Raw genomic sequence first — 17029 nt, forward strand, 5'->3', positions numbered from 1 at the left:
GCTCTGGGTTCTGGGGTCCTCTGCGCCTCGCCCACCTCTCTCTCGGGTCAGCTGTCCTCCGGGCGGGCGCGCAGCTGGCCTCAAGGGTGCGTCCGGCTTGCGCTGGCGGGGCTGTGGCCCTCCCCTCCTCGCCTCCCTTCCTGGCGGTGCGGCTGCCGGAGCCCCCTCCCTTGCTGCGCGCTCCGCCCGGGCCGCCGCCGCCGCCGCCGCGTGTTCCTGCTGTCTCCTCGCTCCAGCCGAGCGAGCCAGAGGAGCCAGGGAGAGGGGGAGAGAGAGAGAAAGGGGGAGGAGAGAGGCGAGAGGGAGGGAGGGGGAGAAAGAGAGAGAGAGAGGGAGAGAGAGAGAGGGAGAGAGAGAGAGAGAGGGAGAGAGGAGGCGGCGAGAGAAGAGCAAGTGCGGAGCCGCGGGGCTGCTCCGGAGCCGGCAGAGCCTCCTCGGACAGCATACCCCGGCCCTGGCCCCAGCTGCTCGCGTGGTCAGAGGAAACGCGGCGGCGGCCGCCGGAGCTCGGTCCCGCGCGCCCCTCGCCGCCGGCTTACCGGTGCCCACGCAGCCCCGGGACGCCGCTACCCTCTCGGCGGCCGGGATGCAGCCGGGGCATGGCCGCCGGGCCCCTGTCACCTGCCACGGGGAGCGCTGAGCCCGTGAGTAGCCCGGCCCTCGCTGCCAGCGCTTCGCCCTGCAGCGGTCATTACCTTCGCGTTGAGCTGCCTGGGCGCGGGGGTGGAGATGGACACAGCCCGGGGAGGGGCGCACGGGACCCCGCAGGGGGAGGCGGGGCTGACGGGGGCGCGAGGTTGCGGAGAGCGGCTAGGTACCGACCCGAGGGTGCACAGGGAGGGGTGGCGCCCTCGGGGTCAGGGGTCTCCGCGTGAGGTCGGGGCTCTCCGGGTCCCTCCTGGGCCGGGATCGGGCACGTGGTCCAGCTGGCTGCCGGAGGGGCGATTTTGTGAATGGGAAGGCCCCCGGGTCGGGCTCCATGGAGACGCCGGGGAGTCCCGCGCGCTGCGTGGCTGTGGTGGCGGCGGCGACGGCGGCACAATGCCCGGCTCGGGGAACTCCCTGGCGGGGGGAGGCAGAGCACGAGGAGATCCCAGCCTCGCGGGGCGCGTCCGGGTACGCGGCTGGAGCTCGAGCGGGTGGGAGCGGGTGCTCAGCGACCCCCCCCATCCCCCGCGGGGTGCAATGCGCTTCTCTTCCGGCACCTAGGCCCCAGGAGCCCTGCCCAGGTCCCCGAGGAGAAGGGTTCACTGGAGGCGCTGATGACCTATAGGAGTTGTGGGGAGGAGGGGTCTCCTACGGGTCCCTAGAGAGGCTCCGGGCCCGCAGCGTGGCGCCCTGTGTGCTCGAGGGTAGAGCGGTAGGGGGCAAGCCGCGCGCAGGGCCCTCCAGGGGACGGGCTCGAGGCGCTCCCCGCGGAGTCTCCGGAGCGGCGACCGAGAGGCTCGGGCGAGAACCTAGGCTGTTTCTTTGAGCTTCAGTAGCCCCAGCGGCAGGCACAGCCGGGCCGGGGAAGATGGCCTCAAGGCGGCTGGGCACACCCCGGCCCAAACTTTGTGCCCCGGCGGCCTCAGAAGCTGCGAGCTCTCTGGGGTCCTCCTTGGGAGGGCTGTCCCTCGCGGCACCCCCCAGGATGCCGCGAGAGACAGACCTCGTGAGACCCGCCGCGCGACCAGCCGGCGGTCGTAGCCTCCCCAGACGTGCATGCCCGCAGTGCCCAGGCCGCTGGGGGCCCTCACTCAGTGCGCACTAGGGCGCCGAGCCGGGTGTGGACAGACATTAATACCCTACCCTGTCCCAGAGCGGCCCCAGAATCCGGGGTCTCACATGCGGACGGGGTGGGGGTAGGGGAGCTGTATGGTCCTGGGAGTCCGGGACTCCATCCCTGCTCTGGGTCCAGCCGTGTGAGGAGAAGCTCCTTCCTGAAGGAGCTCTCCAGCTTTTGGGAGGGACTAGATTTATTTTTTTAAAGGACCACTGCAGAGCCACTCACGCTGATGCTGGAGATAGCCTTGGTGGGGGCAAAGGACAGGGACAGGATGCACCCAGCCCTCCACCACAGGTAGAGGTGAAGTCCCTCCCTCCGGTGACCAATTGCTAATTTTCTACTGAAATATCCCCTCTGCTGGGGGATGCCCTGGGCTTGCACCCAGGAACCTGGGACACTTAGCACCAAGCAGGTGCGAGGCTGGAGTGGGGTTGCCTGTAGTGAGGTTTTTCAACTGGAAGCCCACCAGGTTTTACTGGTCTGCAAATAACCACAACCACCACCACCACCACAACAATAATAATAAAAACATTGTAGCAAACCCTGCTCCTTAAGTGTGCATCGTTGATTTGGGTGGATGTCTTAATTAGGCTGTGTTAATGGGGATATTACTCTCCTTAAAGCCAGACCCTCCAGGTGAGTGAAAATTGAAGGGAGAGAGGGAAGAAAGTTGCCGTGAAAGTGCCACCTGATGAAAGCAGGATGTGGGCAGGTGGGGGCCTCCCTCAGGCTGTACGAGCTAGGAGAGTGGGCTTCCAGGGAGGCAGACGGGGTGGAGGGGTGTCTTATGAGCACCAGGCCAGCACCCCTCTCCCTCCTTGCCTCCGTCTTCGAACCTGGAGCTCCTTTTCGAGCTGAGGACCAAGGCTACACCCTTGTTCCTCCTGGAGACTGGAGGCCTCCCTGGATGGGCACTGGGCACACTCCTGGAAGCAGTGCTTAATGCCACATTTCTCAGCTGGGAGCTTCTGAGAGGGTATGGCAGACCCCCAGAGGGTAAGGTGAGAAACTCTGAGGGGTTAGGGAGCAGAAACAGAGTTGAGGGGTGCTCTGGGTCTGGTAAGGCAGCTGCATGCAAAGGGGAGGGTTTGCCACGGCTGTTTGGGCTGTTTGTATTGGAGCTGCTGGGGTTTTCTGGCACGAGTCGCCCATTTCCAACAGCAATCCCCTCCCCTATTAAAAGAGGACTTAAATGATTTATCTGATCCCCCACCCCCCCGCAACAGGGGCCTGGGCCTTGGAAAGACTGTTCTCAGATAGCCTCAGGTCTTCTGGAGAAGGTAGAGTCCAGGAAAGTCCCTGTAGGCCAGGCCCTGACTCTCTTGGGCCTTCGTTGCAAATGCCCTTTGTCCAGTGCCCTGGGACAGGAGCTGCAGCTGGGCCGGTTGTGTTTATGGCCCTTGCCCAGGAACTAGAGGCGGAGCTGGAGGGAAGGCTGCCACCTGCGCAGACCCTACCTCTGGGGAGCTGCGGGTGCTTGTAGCTGGTGCAGAGCCAAGGACAGGGCCAGGGCATGCAGGCTGCCCTCTTGCCCTCCTCCCTTTGATGTTGTCCCGGGGCCACTGGGGGCACTGCAGGTGTACCTCTTCACCCCGCCGCCGGGAGAGGAGTTAGCTTGTGGACAGCAAAGAGGCAGATTTAGGAAGGAGACAGATGGGAGAACTCTTGGGTACCACCCCAGAGTGGGTCCTCTGTTGTGTTCCTGCCAGTTACTCGACTTTGAGCATTACTGATGGCTCATCAGAGAAATGGGGAGAAATTATGGAGCTCTTTGGTATCTGGGGAAGAACTAGGCATGGTGGTGGCCAGAGAAAATGCCATTCCCAGTTCTGGATCCTTTCCAGCCTGGTCCAGCTTGGGCACTGCCTTTACCCTACAGTTTTCTTTACAGGCCCCCTCCCCCATTCATCCGTGGCCCAAGACACCTTTGTTGTGTGATGAGTAGAAGCTGGAGGCACTTTGCTCGTAGGGCAAGAGATACTGGTTGATTTATTCCCACCTCCTGTACATGTACTGTTATTTAATGCATGCTTGTGGATTTAGGAGTGAAAGAATATACAGGAGAAGGAAGCTTCTGTCCCACCCAGAAATGTTGGAGTGGCGGTGTTGTGGGGGGCAGTATAATGGACCTGGAGGAACCACGCAGGGGGGAACATCTCCCTGAGCATGGAGTGACAGTGCTGGACCTGAAATTGAAATGTTATTTTTCAGCGGTTGTAGTGTGGGGTTTACCTCCTCTAGCCCATCCGTGTGCCTGCAGTTTTTGGTCGGTTGTCTCTGTGTTTATTTATTTCCACATTCCTGCTTGATACTCTGTTATAAAGACAAATGGAACCTGACTCGCAGCTGACATTTGGTGAGGAATTTTTTATTTTTAAACAAGTGAAGGGGAAAAACCATCCTGAAACTTCCCCCCTTGAATAGAGATGCTGTGCTCCTCCGTGGGCACCTGGCTTTCTCTAAATCCCCGCCTGCAGCAGGCCTTTTCTTCCACCCAAGGTACTGGCTTTATAAACACATCCCATTTGCACCTACATCTTTTTGATTAGCTGCAATATCTCCCCACGTTCTTTTATAAAGCAGCGCATTATTTTCACAGGTTCATGAAACATTCAGACAGCCTAAACATCTTATTTTTTGCTGCCTCTCTGAAGTAGGTTTCTCCCTGAGCCATCACTGTCTCCTTTTTATTTATAATGTTCTAGTTCCATCTCCCTCTTTCTCCCTCCTGACTGTCTTTCTCCTCCCCTTTCATGTCTTTTCTCCACCTATACTTTCTGAGTGATACGGGCACTTGATATATGACTTTCTCCTTGAATTACGTATGAGAGTTGAGAATAGCTCCTTTACTAGTTGGATGGGTGAGTACATAGTGAGGTCTGTTTTTTTGTGGGGGATCGCAGGCAGAAAAATGAGTATCCTCATTTAAAGAAATACCTCGTGACATGGACTGATTTGGTTTGTAAAATGTGCATTTTAAGTGCAATGTGCTTAGTAAATTAATTTTCTGTCACAGTTTCTCCAACACATGAGCTAACACCAGAACAGGCCCTAGAAGGTGGCTTGAGATAATAAAGAGCATAAAATCTGTTACTTCCTTTGAAAGCGTTTTTCTTTAGTAGCCAGGGGAAAGCTCACAGTATACAAATTGCATTTTGGAAAGTGTTGCCAGGATCCAGGTTGAGCAGAACTGAATGCTCTGGTTCAGGAGCTAGGGTTGCTGCACAAGGGAGGCCAGCCAGCAGGGCCCTCAGGGGCCTGGGAAAGGACCACCAATTTTATTGTAAATTCAGGGACCCGAAGATGTGTTCGCTATGACAGGGTCCTGTCCTTTGGATCTAGTTTCTGAGCTTTCTCAGAGCTCAGAGTAGGGCTGAGTCCTGCTGATTCTACCTGGGGAGTGGGTTGTAACTTGTTGGCATCAGTTTGTCTTGGATGAGGTGGGTGTATGGTTTCCTCTGAGGACCAAGAGCAAAGCAGTTTTGTGGCAAGGTTTTTTTTCTTTCTTTCTTTTTTTTTTTTTTTTTTAAAGATTGTTTCAAATCAGAGCATATTCCCAGCAGAAGAAAAGAGGGAGAATATATGTATTTTGAGCAGAATTTTACCACATATTGCTTTGGTCAGTGGCTCTCTGAGAGCTTCCTCCCAAGGTTCTAGAACAGAGGCATGGGTGAAGAACTATCCTGTATCAAGCCATGCCAGCTGCCTCCCAGACCCATTCCCGGTCATCAGCTCTGTGTCCCAGGTGTCTGCTGTTGCTCAGGGAGGTGGGTCAACCCTTCTGGTGTCGGGAGCCCTGGGCTGTTGCTGGAAACCAGGAGGAGAGGCGGGTGGTCAGGTATGTCTGTTTTGGCCTTTTGAAAAAATAGTTCTACTCGCAGATAAGGAAGCTGCTTGGGGGCAGACACATGCTACCAGCCAGATTCCAGATTCTGCACAGTTTCATCAGCCTCCTTTTGGAGGGCCAGGTGAACTGATAACACCTATCTTTTTCTATGGAGGAGAAAAGAATTTCATGGGCCTCTACTTCTCTAAGGTATTTCATCTTAGTACAAAATTCTCCCTCCATCAAATCAAACAAGCAAAAAAGTAACCCAAACCTCCCCTCTCCCCCAGAGATCCTCTCTCACGTGGCCGCCATTACAGTTGTGTGGGCAGTACACTGCACAAACTTAGGGACTGTTCAGAGCTCTGTCTCTGAATAGGTGGAACACTGTAGCCCTCTTCAGTATCTCCTTGTCTCTGATACCAAATGAGACTGAGGGATGGAGGTGGCAGGAAAGGTGGCCCTCTGGAGTCTGAGTCCCTTCCTTGCACCCCTGAAGTTTGTGTCTTTGAGCACCAGGCTAAGTATCACATCTTGGGATAGTTTTCTTTTAGGCATGGATAATGAAAAGCACGCTGTTCTTGTTGGTGAAAACTTTTTATGTAAAAATGGGAAGCCCTGTTGAAGCCAAAGAACATAAACACAAACCCCACCTTTAAAAAGGTGGGTACAACTTGGAGAAAGATTTAAAGAGGCACAAACACCTAGGTACATTTAGAAATAATTTCTCACTAAACTTTAATAGTTCAAAGTCTTTCCTGAATCTAAATGAGAGGTATCTCTACAGGATTAAATAGAAAATAACTCCTGATTTTTCTGGCACTTTTCTTTTAAGGACGGGGTGCAGGGCAGAGCTCCAGGGTCTGTACATAAGAGCTTCTGGGTTCCTTGAAATCAAAGCTCCTGCTGATGACTTCTCCCCCACCCCCACACTTCTTTTGGCTCTTTAACCTTCTGTTTTCAGCAAGAAGTGTTAGGATGAATTTCTAATACTTCAGTGAGATCACCACATATGCCATGGTTTCCCTATGTTTCCCATCACCATGAGATCCAAGAAAAAGGAAAACCAGAATCATGCCTCAGACTGGGTCTACACACAGGCTTCTGTTGGCTCCACTCTTTCCCAATTCACTGTCCTGTCCTCTCTTCTCCCTGGAGGTCTAGTCTGAGTCTTCATTTCGTTAGTCTCTGTGTTAACAGGTGCTTCCCCGAGATTGCATATCTTGGCCATTCCTCCCATCAGCTGATTATTATAAGAACCACTCTTTACCCCAGGGACACACACATTTAGATGCACATTTAAATGGAATGCAATTTCTGAACAAAGCTGTGAGTTAATTACCCTACTCGAGATCTCAAGCTCCTTAGGGGTGCAGGGAGCAGATTCCACACATGCCTGAGCTGCTCCAGGAGGCTGTGTGCTGGGGACCTGAGGTATGAGGGCAGGCGCTGACTTCCAGGGCAGTGGTGTTGACTGCAGCATGCTGTAGAGGAGGGCATGCTGACTTGCCCACCCTGCGACCTGGGGGCAAGCTCTTGAACCCTAGATTACTCAGCTGAGAATAGGGACGATAACACATGTTAAGGAGCTGGCACATAGTAGGCACACAACAACTGGTGGTGACTGTGAACCTTCTTGGTGCCATCTGCCTGTTGGAGGAATGAGGATCTTGTCAGAGTTAAGGAAATGGATTCTGCACTGTTTTCTGCAGCCACAGGAGATGATGCTGTTTTAAAGTGGTTCCAGATAAAGTCTCAGGTGCCAAGATGAAAACAAGTCTTAGCATTTCTCTATAGGTGAGAAGATCCTTACTTGCCTGGAGGCCCCCCCCCAAGGGAAACCTGGCAGCTCCTGTTCTCAGGAACACCTACAGCCAGGCAGAAGGATGTGAGTGAGGTCCTGTCTGTGGGGCTGTGGACCCAGGGGATGCCAGGGCATTAGGAGAGTGGAGGGGCTTCTGTCTGTCCATGGTGAACCCCCTCAATGGGCCACTGCCCCCTCCCCATGCCTCCACTTCTATTGGAATGTCAAGAGACACAGAAAGAGATGGGGAACACTGTAGCTGGGCTCTTTGCTTTTGCAGGAGTGGATTTGGATTCTAAGAGACGGAAGCCCTAGGTCATTGCCAGCTAGATTTTCCATGAGGAGGAGGAAGAGAAGTTTCGTGACACCCTCCCCCCCGCTGGGACTCCTCTGAACCTGTAGGTTGCCACCATGGCACTTAACTCTCAGACGGAATGATTCTGTCCCACCCCTGCCTTTAGCAGGGAGATGTCTTTTGTTCTCAGGACTCAGTGTATGACAAACTGAAACACAGTTTTGCGAAAACCATTAGAAATAAACATCAAATGTGCATGTCTTTCTGGAATATTGACTCTCCTGCATTGAAGGAATTGCTGTGATGCCAGTAGCTGTGGCTGGGGCCCTACTGCAGAGGCAGGCAAGGTGGAACCAGGGCCCAAGGGGCTTCTTACCCAGGCTCCTTTCAGCCTGGGGATGGGAGCTGTGATTCACTGGCTTCCCTGCTGCATCCCCCAAGCAGCTCATAAAGGGACTGATAGGGCCTGCTGCCTACCTCTTAGGGATGCTATCCACGGGTACATTAGCCAAGTATTTTGAAATGTTCACAGAAAAGAGAAGTGCTGGAGGAATTTCAGGTGAGAATGATTGTTTTCAGTGGTGTAATATGATCATCACCCTCAACACTGTGTTGAGTTTTATTGTATCAGAAATCTATTTGATATGTTGTCTGTCAGCTGTGAACCTTTAACTGATGACCAAAGGGAGGGAGAAAAGAGCTGGATGATGATCTTTGTTTGTTGGGGGACCCCATTACCCTTGTCCCAACCTTGAATGCCCTGGGGTTGGTGTCTGGGGCAACTCTACAGCACAACGAAAAGCAATTTACCAGTGTATACTTTCTTCTTTCTCATCGACAGACGTCTAGGACGGCTGAGAAGAGTGCACACAGAATCTGCATTCTTTTGACTCGTCCAGCATCCTCTGGCTGTGATGGGGATTTCTCCCCAAGGTTGCCCTTGTGTTGGAAAACGTGTGTCAGTTGACAGCATTACAGTGATTAGCACTTGCTATCCTGATCTGTCTGTGCTTAAGTTTGTGAAATGAATGGGAGATGGAAATCCCATCTCAGAAGTAGAATTGTCTGGATGGAACAGATGGGCAAAACCAAAACCAGGTCATCGATATTAGTGCTGACATGTTAAAAATGCAACCTGCAGTCCTGCCCTTCCGCATGCAGACATTATTCTTTCCCTGTCAGGAGTCACCACGGAGACTGACTTAGGGAGGGCTCTTCCACCTGTCCCCCTTCCCATCATGGACACAATAATATGTTTTGCTCAGATCCTAAGGAAGACTCACAAGTCTAGAAAATTTTGGCCCCCAAGGATGATTTTTCAGAAAGTAATGAGCACTAGAAAATGAGGGCTGTAAAGGAAGACTTCAGGCAATAATCGTAACTCTGATGTTCACCACTTTGAAATGCATTCATATATACTAAAATTGTAGAAAGTGTTAGGTCTGCTGGAGGAGTTCCCATCATGGCTCAGTGGCAGTGAACCCAACTGGTATCCATGAGGATGTGGGTTTGATCCCTGGGCCTTGCTCAGTGGGTTAAGGATCTGGCATTGCCATGAACTGTGGTGCAGGTTGCAGACACTGCTCGGATCTGGCTTTGCTGTGGCTGGTGGCGTAGGCTGGCACTTCTAATTCAACCCCTAGCCTGGAAACCCCCAAATGCTATGCGTATGGCCCTAAAAAGACAAAAAGAATTAAGTCTGCTGGAGAGGGAAGGATGCCTGCTTTAGAGCCTGAGATCAACCTTCTGTGTGCCTATGGCCTACCCCCCCATTATGGAGGGGTCCCTCTGCCCCCAGCTGGGGACCAGTCACACACACGAGGGTTGGATGGGGAATAATTTCCTCCCCAGTGGGCTCCTTTCAGGGCTGTGCTGTTTTCCAGCAAGGCAAGGGAATGCCAGCACTGTCCCAGGTTCTGGCCCACTTCATTAGGGTCAAGCTGCTTGAGAGCTGGGCCCTGTGAGGCAGGTGTTTAGACGTTGGTCTGGGAGGGTGTGGCCCAGGGCACCCCATGCACACTGTACCTATGGCCGCCTCCCCCACAAGCTGCAGTGAGCACTCCTCTGCAGTGCCCTGGGTTAGGAGCAGACAGAGCACGTGGCCATGCACCATCCCTCTATCCCCCTCCCCAACCCCACCAGCCTCTTTCTCCTGCTCCTGCCCCACCCCACCCCCACTTCTCCACTCCCCTTCTTCACCTTCAAAGCCCACAGACTGCTCCAGTGGGATGCAGGCAAGGGGCTGGCAACAGCAGGTCAAGCGGCGCTGAGCTCGGAGCAGCCGGGAAGCAAGATTTACAGTTCCTCCCTGCCCTGCTGGATGGACAATTAAAGCCGTGCACGGCTGGAGGAGAGCGTGTCATTAAGAGCCAGGACGGTCAGAATAAATCAGTCACCTCCACTTAGACGGCTGAGCCAAGCTGCTTCCTGGGGCCTTTATGGCAGGAGCCCCCTTGGGTGTGGGTTTAAAGGCTCTGGAATGGGCTGTGAAAAGATCTGATATACTCTAAGCTCCAGCTGAGTTGGGGCCTGAAGATCCCAAGGTCTCCTCAAAGATGGGGGCTGTGCTGTAGGGTCTTCTGGGGAAGTTTTGAACAACACATCTGTGTTTTGTCTCTTTAGCACCTGGCAGGTGGGAGAGCCACAAACTGGAATGTTTGTGGGTCAGGATAGTGGACCCTATTTTGCCAGTAGAGTGTGCACATGGGTGGGTGTATATGCGCATGTGTGCACACGTTTATATGTGCTCACACTTGTGCACACACGTGTGTGTTGTGTGTGCTCACCTCCTGGACACTTCCAAGCTCCAGTGTGTGTCTAGACCCACACACTCCTCTGCCAGGCTTCCCCGGGTGGGTTTTGGAGCACCTGCCAAGCTCAGCCGTCATCCCTCTTCATTTGTTCTCTGTCTGACTTCAGTGCCTTGGAGACTCTGGTAGTTTCCTCAAGGAAACTTTGTCTTTGTGGAAATGAGATGCCAAGCGCTCCTTGGCCCTCCTACTGGCTAATTGATGATGTGATCCCGTGTGGGGGCCTTGTCATTCCTGGAAACGCTCTTTATTTCCTGTGTTTCCCCACCTCCTTCCCCACCCCCTCCTGCCTCCCCACTGGGGTCTGCTTTCCACGACGGCGGCGGCGGCGGTGGAGCCGCTCCACGTGAGCTGCAGGCTGCGGCATTAGTGGTATTCAGCCAGCCAGCACGCCAGGCCTTTCATTAACTCGGATACTACAATTATGTACGCCGAAAGGCTGAAAGGGCCATTTAGGATTTTTCTGCTTTAAAAAAAAGTATTCCTTTTTTCACAGCCATCTGCCCAGCCCTTTGGCGCCACAGCTGTGACATGGAACGGCGCATGGCCGTCAAGCGCTCCTGGGTCCTTCTGACTCTGACCCTAATAAATGATTTGGCACGGTGGGCAGCGGGGTGGGCGGGCCCCACCATTGTTCTGCCCAGAGGTGCTTTACAGACAATTGGGGCAGTAATCCTGGAGGACTGTGCTGCCTGCTGCAGTGACTTAACTGCTGGCACATCCAGGGCCACTGAACCATTGGCAGTGTGCGTGGTCTCTGCATCCCATTGACACATGAGCATGTCCCTTACCATAGAGATTCTGCTCCTGCTGCCTTTGCAGAAAAGTGTCAGTACTCAGGACCATGGCTCCTATTGGTATCCATCAAGGCTATCTGTGCCATCTGGGGCACACGGGGAACTTCTGAGTGTGGGTGGGTTGTCATTTTGAAGGGAATGTAGTTTACACGATGCATGCTAGCATGCATATGTGTGAGCTCTGCGTGTGGAGATTAGGATCTTTCGGGATATGGCCTGACCCGCTCCCCAAATTGGGAGATGTGTGAGTGATGCCATGGGACCTTGTTGGGATCCACAGGGGTCTGGACGACAATCTCAGGAGTCCTGGGAGGGGAGGTGCTGAGACAGGGCACTAAGACATTCATAGGAGGTGCAGTGGCTCAAGGTAACCTCACAGAGAACAGCTGCCTAGGGCCAGAACTTGGGCTTGTGTGAGATGTGCCTACTCCGTGGAAGGTAATTAGAAGTCTAGAGGCAGCTGCTGCCTTGTACTCTGTACCCTAAAAACTCATAAGTGTGTTATTCAGGGACCTTGTTATCTTAAAACAGAAGGAAAGAACCCAAGCACCAAATAACAACCAGAAACTCATAAACTAATTTTTTTAAACTTCCCTGAAGTTGCCATGGTTACCCGCATGCGTGGTTCCCAGCTCTCTTGCACTAAGTGGAACAGCTTGGAGCGGGCATTAAACCCTTGGAGCAGGGCCTCTGTGGTGTGTCCGCCCATCTGGGGACTCCATTTGTGCCCCGGTGTGGAAGGAGAGAGCCGGGCTACTGTAGAGATTTTGCAGGACCATGGAATGTGATATTCTAAAGTAGCACTTCTGGAATACTGGAGATAGAATTTGTCTCCTACGCTAAAATAATTATAGCCAGGAGAACAGAGACGACATCATTCCAGGTCCTTAACAGTGAGTGTGTGCGTGTGCGTGTGCACGCGTGCACTCACGCTCGTACATACCTCATTCCCTGGCTGCTTTGAGGAGCACTTGCCATATGTGTAAGGGCAACCAGAACCTGCAGAGCATGTGCTCAGGCCATGATATGGGACGTTAATTTCCGCATGGGCTTTGGGGGAGAAAGAAGCCAGACCAAAATTCCTTCTGGCCAGAGTCCTCTCTGCTTAGAGAACACAGCACTCAGAATCGGTAGAGGCATCATTCTGTAACCTGCTGGGCTCCAAGAGCTCCCGGGGTACCCATGGTCTAGACTCAGTCTTTGTCGCCAAAACGCCAGCTAAAAAGAGAAGAGATCAGGTTGCAGGCCAACTTCCCCATCACTGCCTATCTTGGGGTCTGACCGCTTTTCTCCCATGAGTGTCTGGCTGTCTTTGTGTTGGGGGCCCTGAGGCCCCAGTGAATGTCGGGTGTCTGCTCCCTGCAGACTGTAGGGTAAAGCTGTTTTCCTTCTCCAGAAAGACAGAAGCCAACTTGGATTATGTTGGGGGCATGCAGCAAAGTGGCAGTGGAGGCAGTAAATTCCAGTTGGGACAGGTAAAGGCCTTGGTGTAGGACTACGTAGCCAAGGATGGGCAGGAGGGACCCAGAGGACCCATTTTTGGCTAGGGCTCTGTTTTCCTTCCCTTGAGCCCCACTGAGAGCAAGACGCCCTCTGCATCTCCATGGGAGGGCCACACCTCTCTCCTTCTCTCTGGTGGCCAGTCTTCGCTCATTGGCTGGAGCTGATTCCAGGCCTTCACGGCAGTCTCACTTTTCCACAGATTAGAGGTGATCTCAGACTCTGGTGTTGCGTTTTTGCACAATTCATAAGCCCGTGGTTTAAGGGCAGGTGTTTTCTTGAGGAACTGGGAGCTCTAGGGTCTCCTAATGAAATCCTCCTGTAGGTGAGGTAAGCAGTGGGATGCTGAGGCAGGGGTGACCCCCATTTCTCCTAGAAAATCTTGAGTGGTCGGCTAGTGTGTAGATGGTGAAGACAGATGGGGATGCTCTAGATCCTTGCACATACATGGGGAAGGACTTCATCTGTGGCCAAATCTAAGGCGAGTGGGCAACTGGAATGTACTTACACACCTCACACAAAGGATATGAGAAACTGTCCTTAGAGGCCCCTCCTCCTGGCTCCCTCCTGGCCTGAAAGGCAGCACCCTGTCTTTCTCAGCACTTTCTGGGAGCGGTAATTAGCACTCATGAAGAAGAATGAAAAATGATAGATCCTGGTAGGTGTTTGCACACCTGTCTCCTGTATCGGATTGTGAAGACTTTGAAGGCAGGGACCCTGTTTTCCCCCAGAGCATGTAGGATGCTTCTCTAGTCACAGTAAGTTCTCAGTCGCTGTGGGGATTCTGGCAGTTGGCTGGGGTGGGGTGGAAGCAAGCCCTGTGTTTTGTTAGCCCCCCATCATAGCTCAGCTGGCTGGTGAGGGGCCTGGTGAGTTCCTGTGCCCTGGTTCTTTCTGTTGCTCGCAGCCTTGCCGAGTCCTGGTGGTGGGCAGGTTTGCAGGAGGCCTGGTTTTCTTCCTGGGCCTGTCGTGGGCACAGTGTGTGCCCTGGGGCCTGGAGTTGGGGTGCTGCCAGAGGGATGAGGAACCAGTTGGTCCATAGGAAAGCCATGTGGTTTCTGGCCTGGAGAGGAGATGGGGCCCAGATTCTGCCCTTGGGGTTGGCAGCAGTGAGGAGGTGCCCTGTGGGCTTAGTTGGGCTTTGCATCAAGCCATACCAACTTCCTTCCCTTCAGCCTTGAAGTGAACCTTGGACTGTGTGCCACTGTTTTCCTAGAACCAGGGTCAGCTGCCAAAGAGAGCAGAATGCCTCCAAAAGGGGGACATTTCAGATGTGTCTTTGAGCCCCCCTCTTTGCTGGGCTGGGAGTGAGAAGTAGATAAAAGGGAAGGAACATTTATAGGAAGGTGCTGGATTCTTCTAGAAGGTGTCAGACTATTCTGGAAGAGAGCCTGAGACTCCTTAGATTCGTGACCCTGGGCTGGGTGCATCCTTAGGAGGGCAATGTAGCCCATCTACTGGGGAGTCAACTCGTGATTATTGATGCCAATGGAGAACAGAAGTGAAATGGATAATTCAAGACGGCAGATGAATCAATATTATTTATATTTAGCTTGTGAATTCACTGCATATTTCTCCACTGGTAGATTGGCCTTCACAATTATATTTCGCGGAATCCAAGAATCTGCTGTCAGCAGGCCAAGGGCTGCCACCTTACTCTCCCTCCAGGAGAGTTGTTGGAATGCATGTGAACCCCTTGTGACTTGGCGCCAGCGCGGAGGGAAGCGCCAGGCCGTCTTTACTGGCGTCCGCCCTCTCCCCACCTCTCAAAGGTCCCCCACTGCTAACACCCCCCCTGCAGTGGAGGATTGTTTAAAAAACAGTTAGAAAGAATGGTCTATTCAAACAGTGGGTTTTATACAGCTGTTTCAGATGATGTGGAAGGAAATCCACAATATGGTATAATTGGAAAGGGAATTTGGCAGAACAGTCTGTGTTATTTTAATGTGGAAACACATGCATATATTGTCTTGTCTTCATCTTGTAATCTCAGGGCACACAGTAGGTGCTCAACACGCATTTACTGGGTGAGCGGCGGGGGGCTCAGTTAGGGGAATGGGTCCCTGTGCAGGTAGACACCTCTTCTGGGAGCCTCTGTGTCTTTGCCCTGTGACATCTCACATCTTCAGTGGAAGATGTGTGACTCCCCTGTCTCCCTACCTCAGCATCTCAATCTGTACACCAGTGCTCTTAGGCACCCAAGTTTAAAAAATAACCTTTGCTTTCTAAGGTGCCTTACATTAGACATTGCATTGATGTAAATTTTTATATTAAACATTTGGCTGAGCTCACACTCTCTTCTCAGAAGAGCACTGTGGAGTCACATGGACTCAGGACAGGACCAGGAACCAGGGACAGGGAGGCTTGCTGGTTATGCAAGGTGTGTCTTCTCAGAGTTTGGGGGCCAGGTGGTCACAGGCCTGGGGTGGTCTGTGTGTCTGTCTGTGCTTGTCTGGGGTTCTGTGGTGCTTGATTTAAGTACCCAACTGGAATGACGGCTCTCAAGTCCACTTGTTAAAGGGGAGAAGAAAAACAGGGCTTGGAGTGGGGCTGGTTGATGGTGAGGAAAAGATGCCTCCAAAGAATGTCTCGCGATCTGGAGACAACGGTCTAGTTCCCTCTCTGTTTTTCCTGTGGCCCGGGTGCTTCTGGAGGACCCTGCTCTTTGAAAGTCTCACTCCTGGACTCACATTCTCTCTCTCAGAAAGCTCCTGTGGGTTTTAAGGAGAATCTGGCACCGTCTCAGCTCTTAGCTCTTGAACTCTTCTGCTTCCAGTGACGAGCAATAGAGGAAAGGGGCACCGCCTCTCAGCTTCCTGGCACACAGCAGGTACTTCCCGTTACAAGAATGCGTGAGAGGAGGGTTATCCTTTTGTCCTCAGAATGCAGAATGACAGCTTCATTTTCCTCAGTAACATCTCTCCCTCCACATCCCCCCTAAATCTTTTTTTTTTTTTTTTTTTTTTTTTTTTTTTTTTGTCTTTTGCCTTTTCTAGGGCCGCTCCAGCAGCATATGGACGTTCCCAGGCTAGGGGTCTAATCGGACCTGTAGCCACCGGCCTGCGCCACAGCCACAGCAACGTGGGATCCGAGCCGCGTCTGCAACCTACACCACAGCTCACGGCAACGCCGGATCCTTAACCCACTGAGCGAGGCCAGGGATCAAACCTGTAACCTCAGGGTTCCTAGTTGGAATCGTTTCCACTGTGCCACAATGGGAACTCCCCCTCTAAATCTTAAAACAACTAACTGAGGAAGAGAGAGGAAGGAGGAAGGAAGGAGGAGGGGGAGTGCGATTGACAGATTCCCCAGGTGTCCAGATCCACCTGTGCGCCTCTCCTCTGAGCAGGTTTTGGTTTCTGTCCTGGAGCCTGCTGGTCCCATTCTTCTCTATTTCCTCTGCTGGCCCTCAGGCCTGGAGCAAACTGGCAGGGGAACACACGGTAGGCCAGGGCAAATGACCTTCTGTCCAGGGCTGGGACCTGAATTTGTGCCCAGCATGACCATTGGGTTCTGTTGCTTCCCTTCTCCCTCCAGTCATTTTAAAAATCAAGACACAAAAGGAAAACCAACATTGGTAGGAGACACAATCATATCACAGAGTTATCTAAAGCTATCAGGCCGCTCTAGTTCCCAGAAATTAGATTATTTTAGAATTCCATCAAATTAAGGGAGGATTCCTCTCTCCAGTCTCATCTCCCTGTCCCTTCCTCTTGCTGTCCCTCTCTCTTCTCACCCACCCCTCCCTGCCGATGAAAGATTTTCTGGCAGTGTCAAGGCAATGTGACCTGGTTCTGTAATAAAGAGGAGGCTTATTAGAATTAAGGCCTAACAGCGTTAAAAAAGCAATCTTTGCAAGATTGAGGCCACAGGGGAATTGTAAATTCTCAGCAAAGACCTCATTTAAGGATTGGAATAAAAACTTGACACGCATGTGCGCGTGTGCACACATGAAGTGATCCTTGCAAAACAAAAGAAGCTTAGTTAAAAGAAAAAAGAGAGCAAAGAGGAGGGGAAGGATTGGGGTCAGGCTGGGAGAACGGTGGTGACTCTGTCCTTGGTCCGTTGCCAGGATCTCCTGGGTGGCGTTTGCCTGGTGTGAGTGGGCTCTCCTCCTGTGCAGGTCTCCTCTCTCCGCACATGTGCCTCTCCGGGAGCAGCTGCCCACCCACCTCTGTCACCCGAGGGCCTGCGTACCATCCCCAACCCATGTGTGTGGAGTTGCCATT

The 17029-nt window shown here is 52.9% G+C and overlaps 1 protein-coding gene across 1 annotated transcript in view; it reads left to right on the forward strand.

The window, feature by feature from the left end:
* The first annotated feature begins 246 nt into the window (after positions 1-246).
* Positions 247-17029, forward strand: part of RBFOX3 (RNA binding fox-1 homolog 3) — a 429284-nt gene continuing 412501 nt past the window's right edge. Inside the window, 1 exon segment of the mRNA NM_001445163.1 lies at positions 247-644. The gene's annotated coding sequence lies outside the window, so the exon portion shown is untranslated.

This window comes from Sus scrofa, chromosome 12 (assembly GCF_054392235.1).
Source record: "Sus scrofa isolate SSC_HxYL_T2T_F1_AM1 chromosome 12, Sscrofa_HxYL_maternal_Yorkshire_Landrace_v2.0, whole genome shotgun sequence".
NCBI lineage: Eukaryota > Metazoa > Chordata > Mammalia > Artiodactyla > Suidae > Sus > Sus scrofa.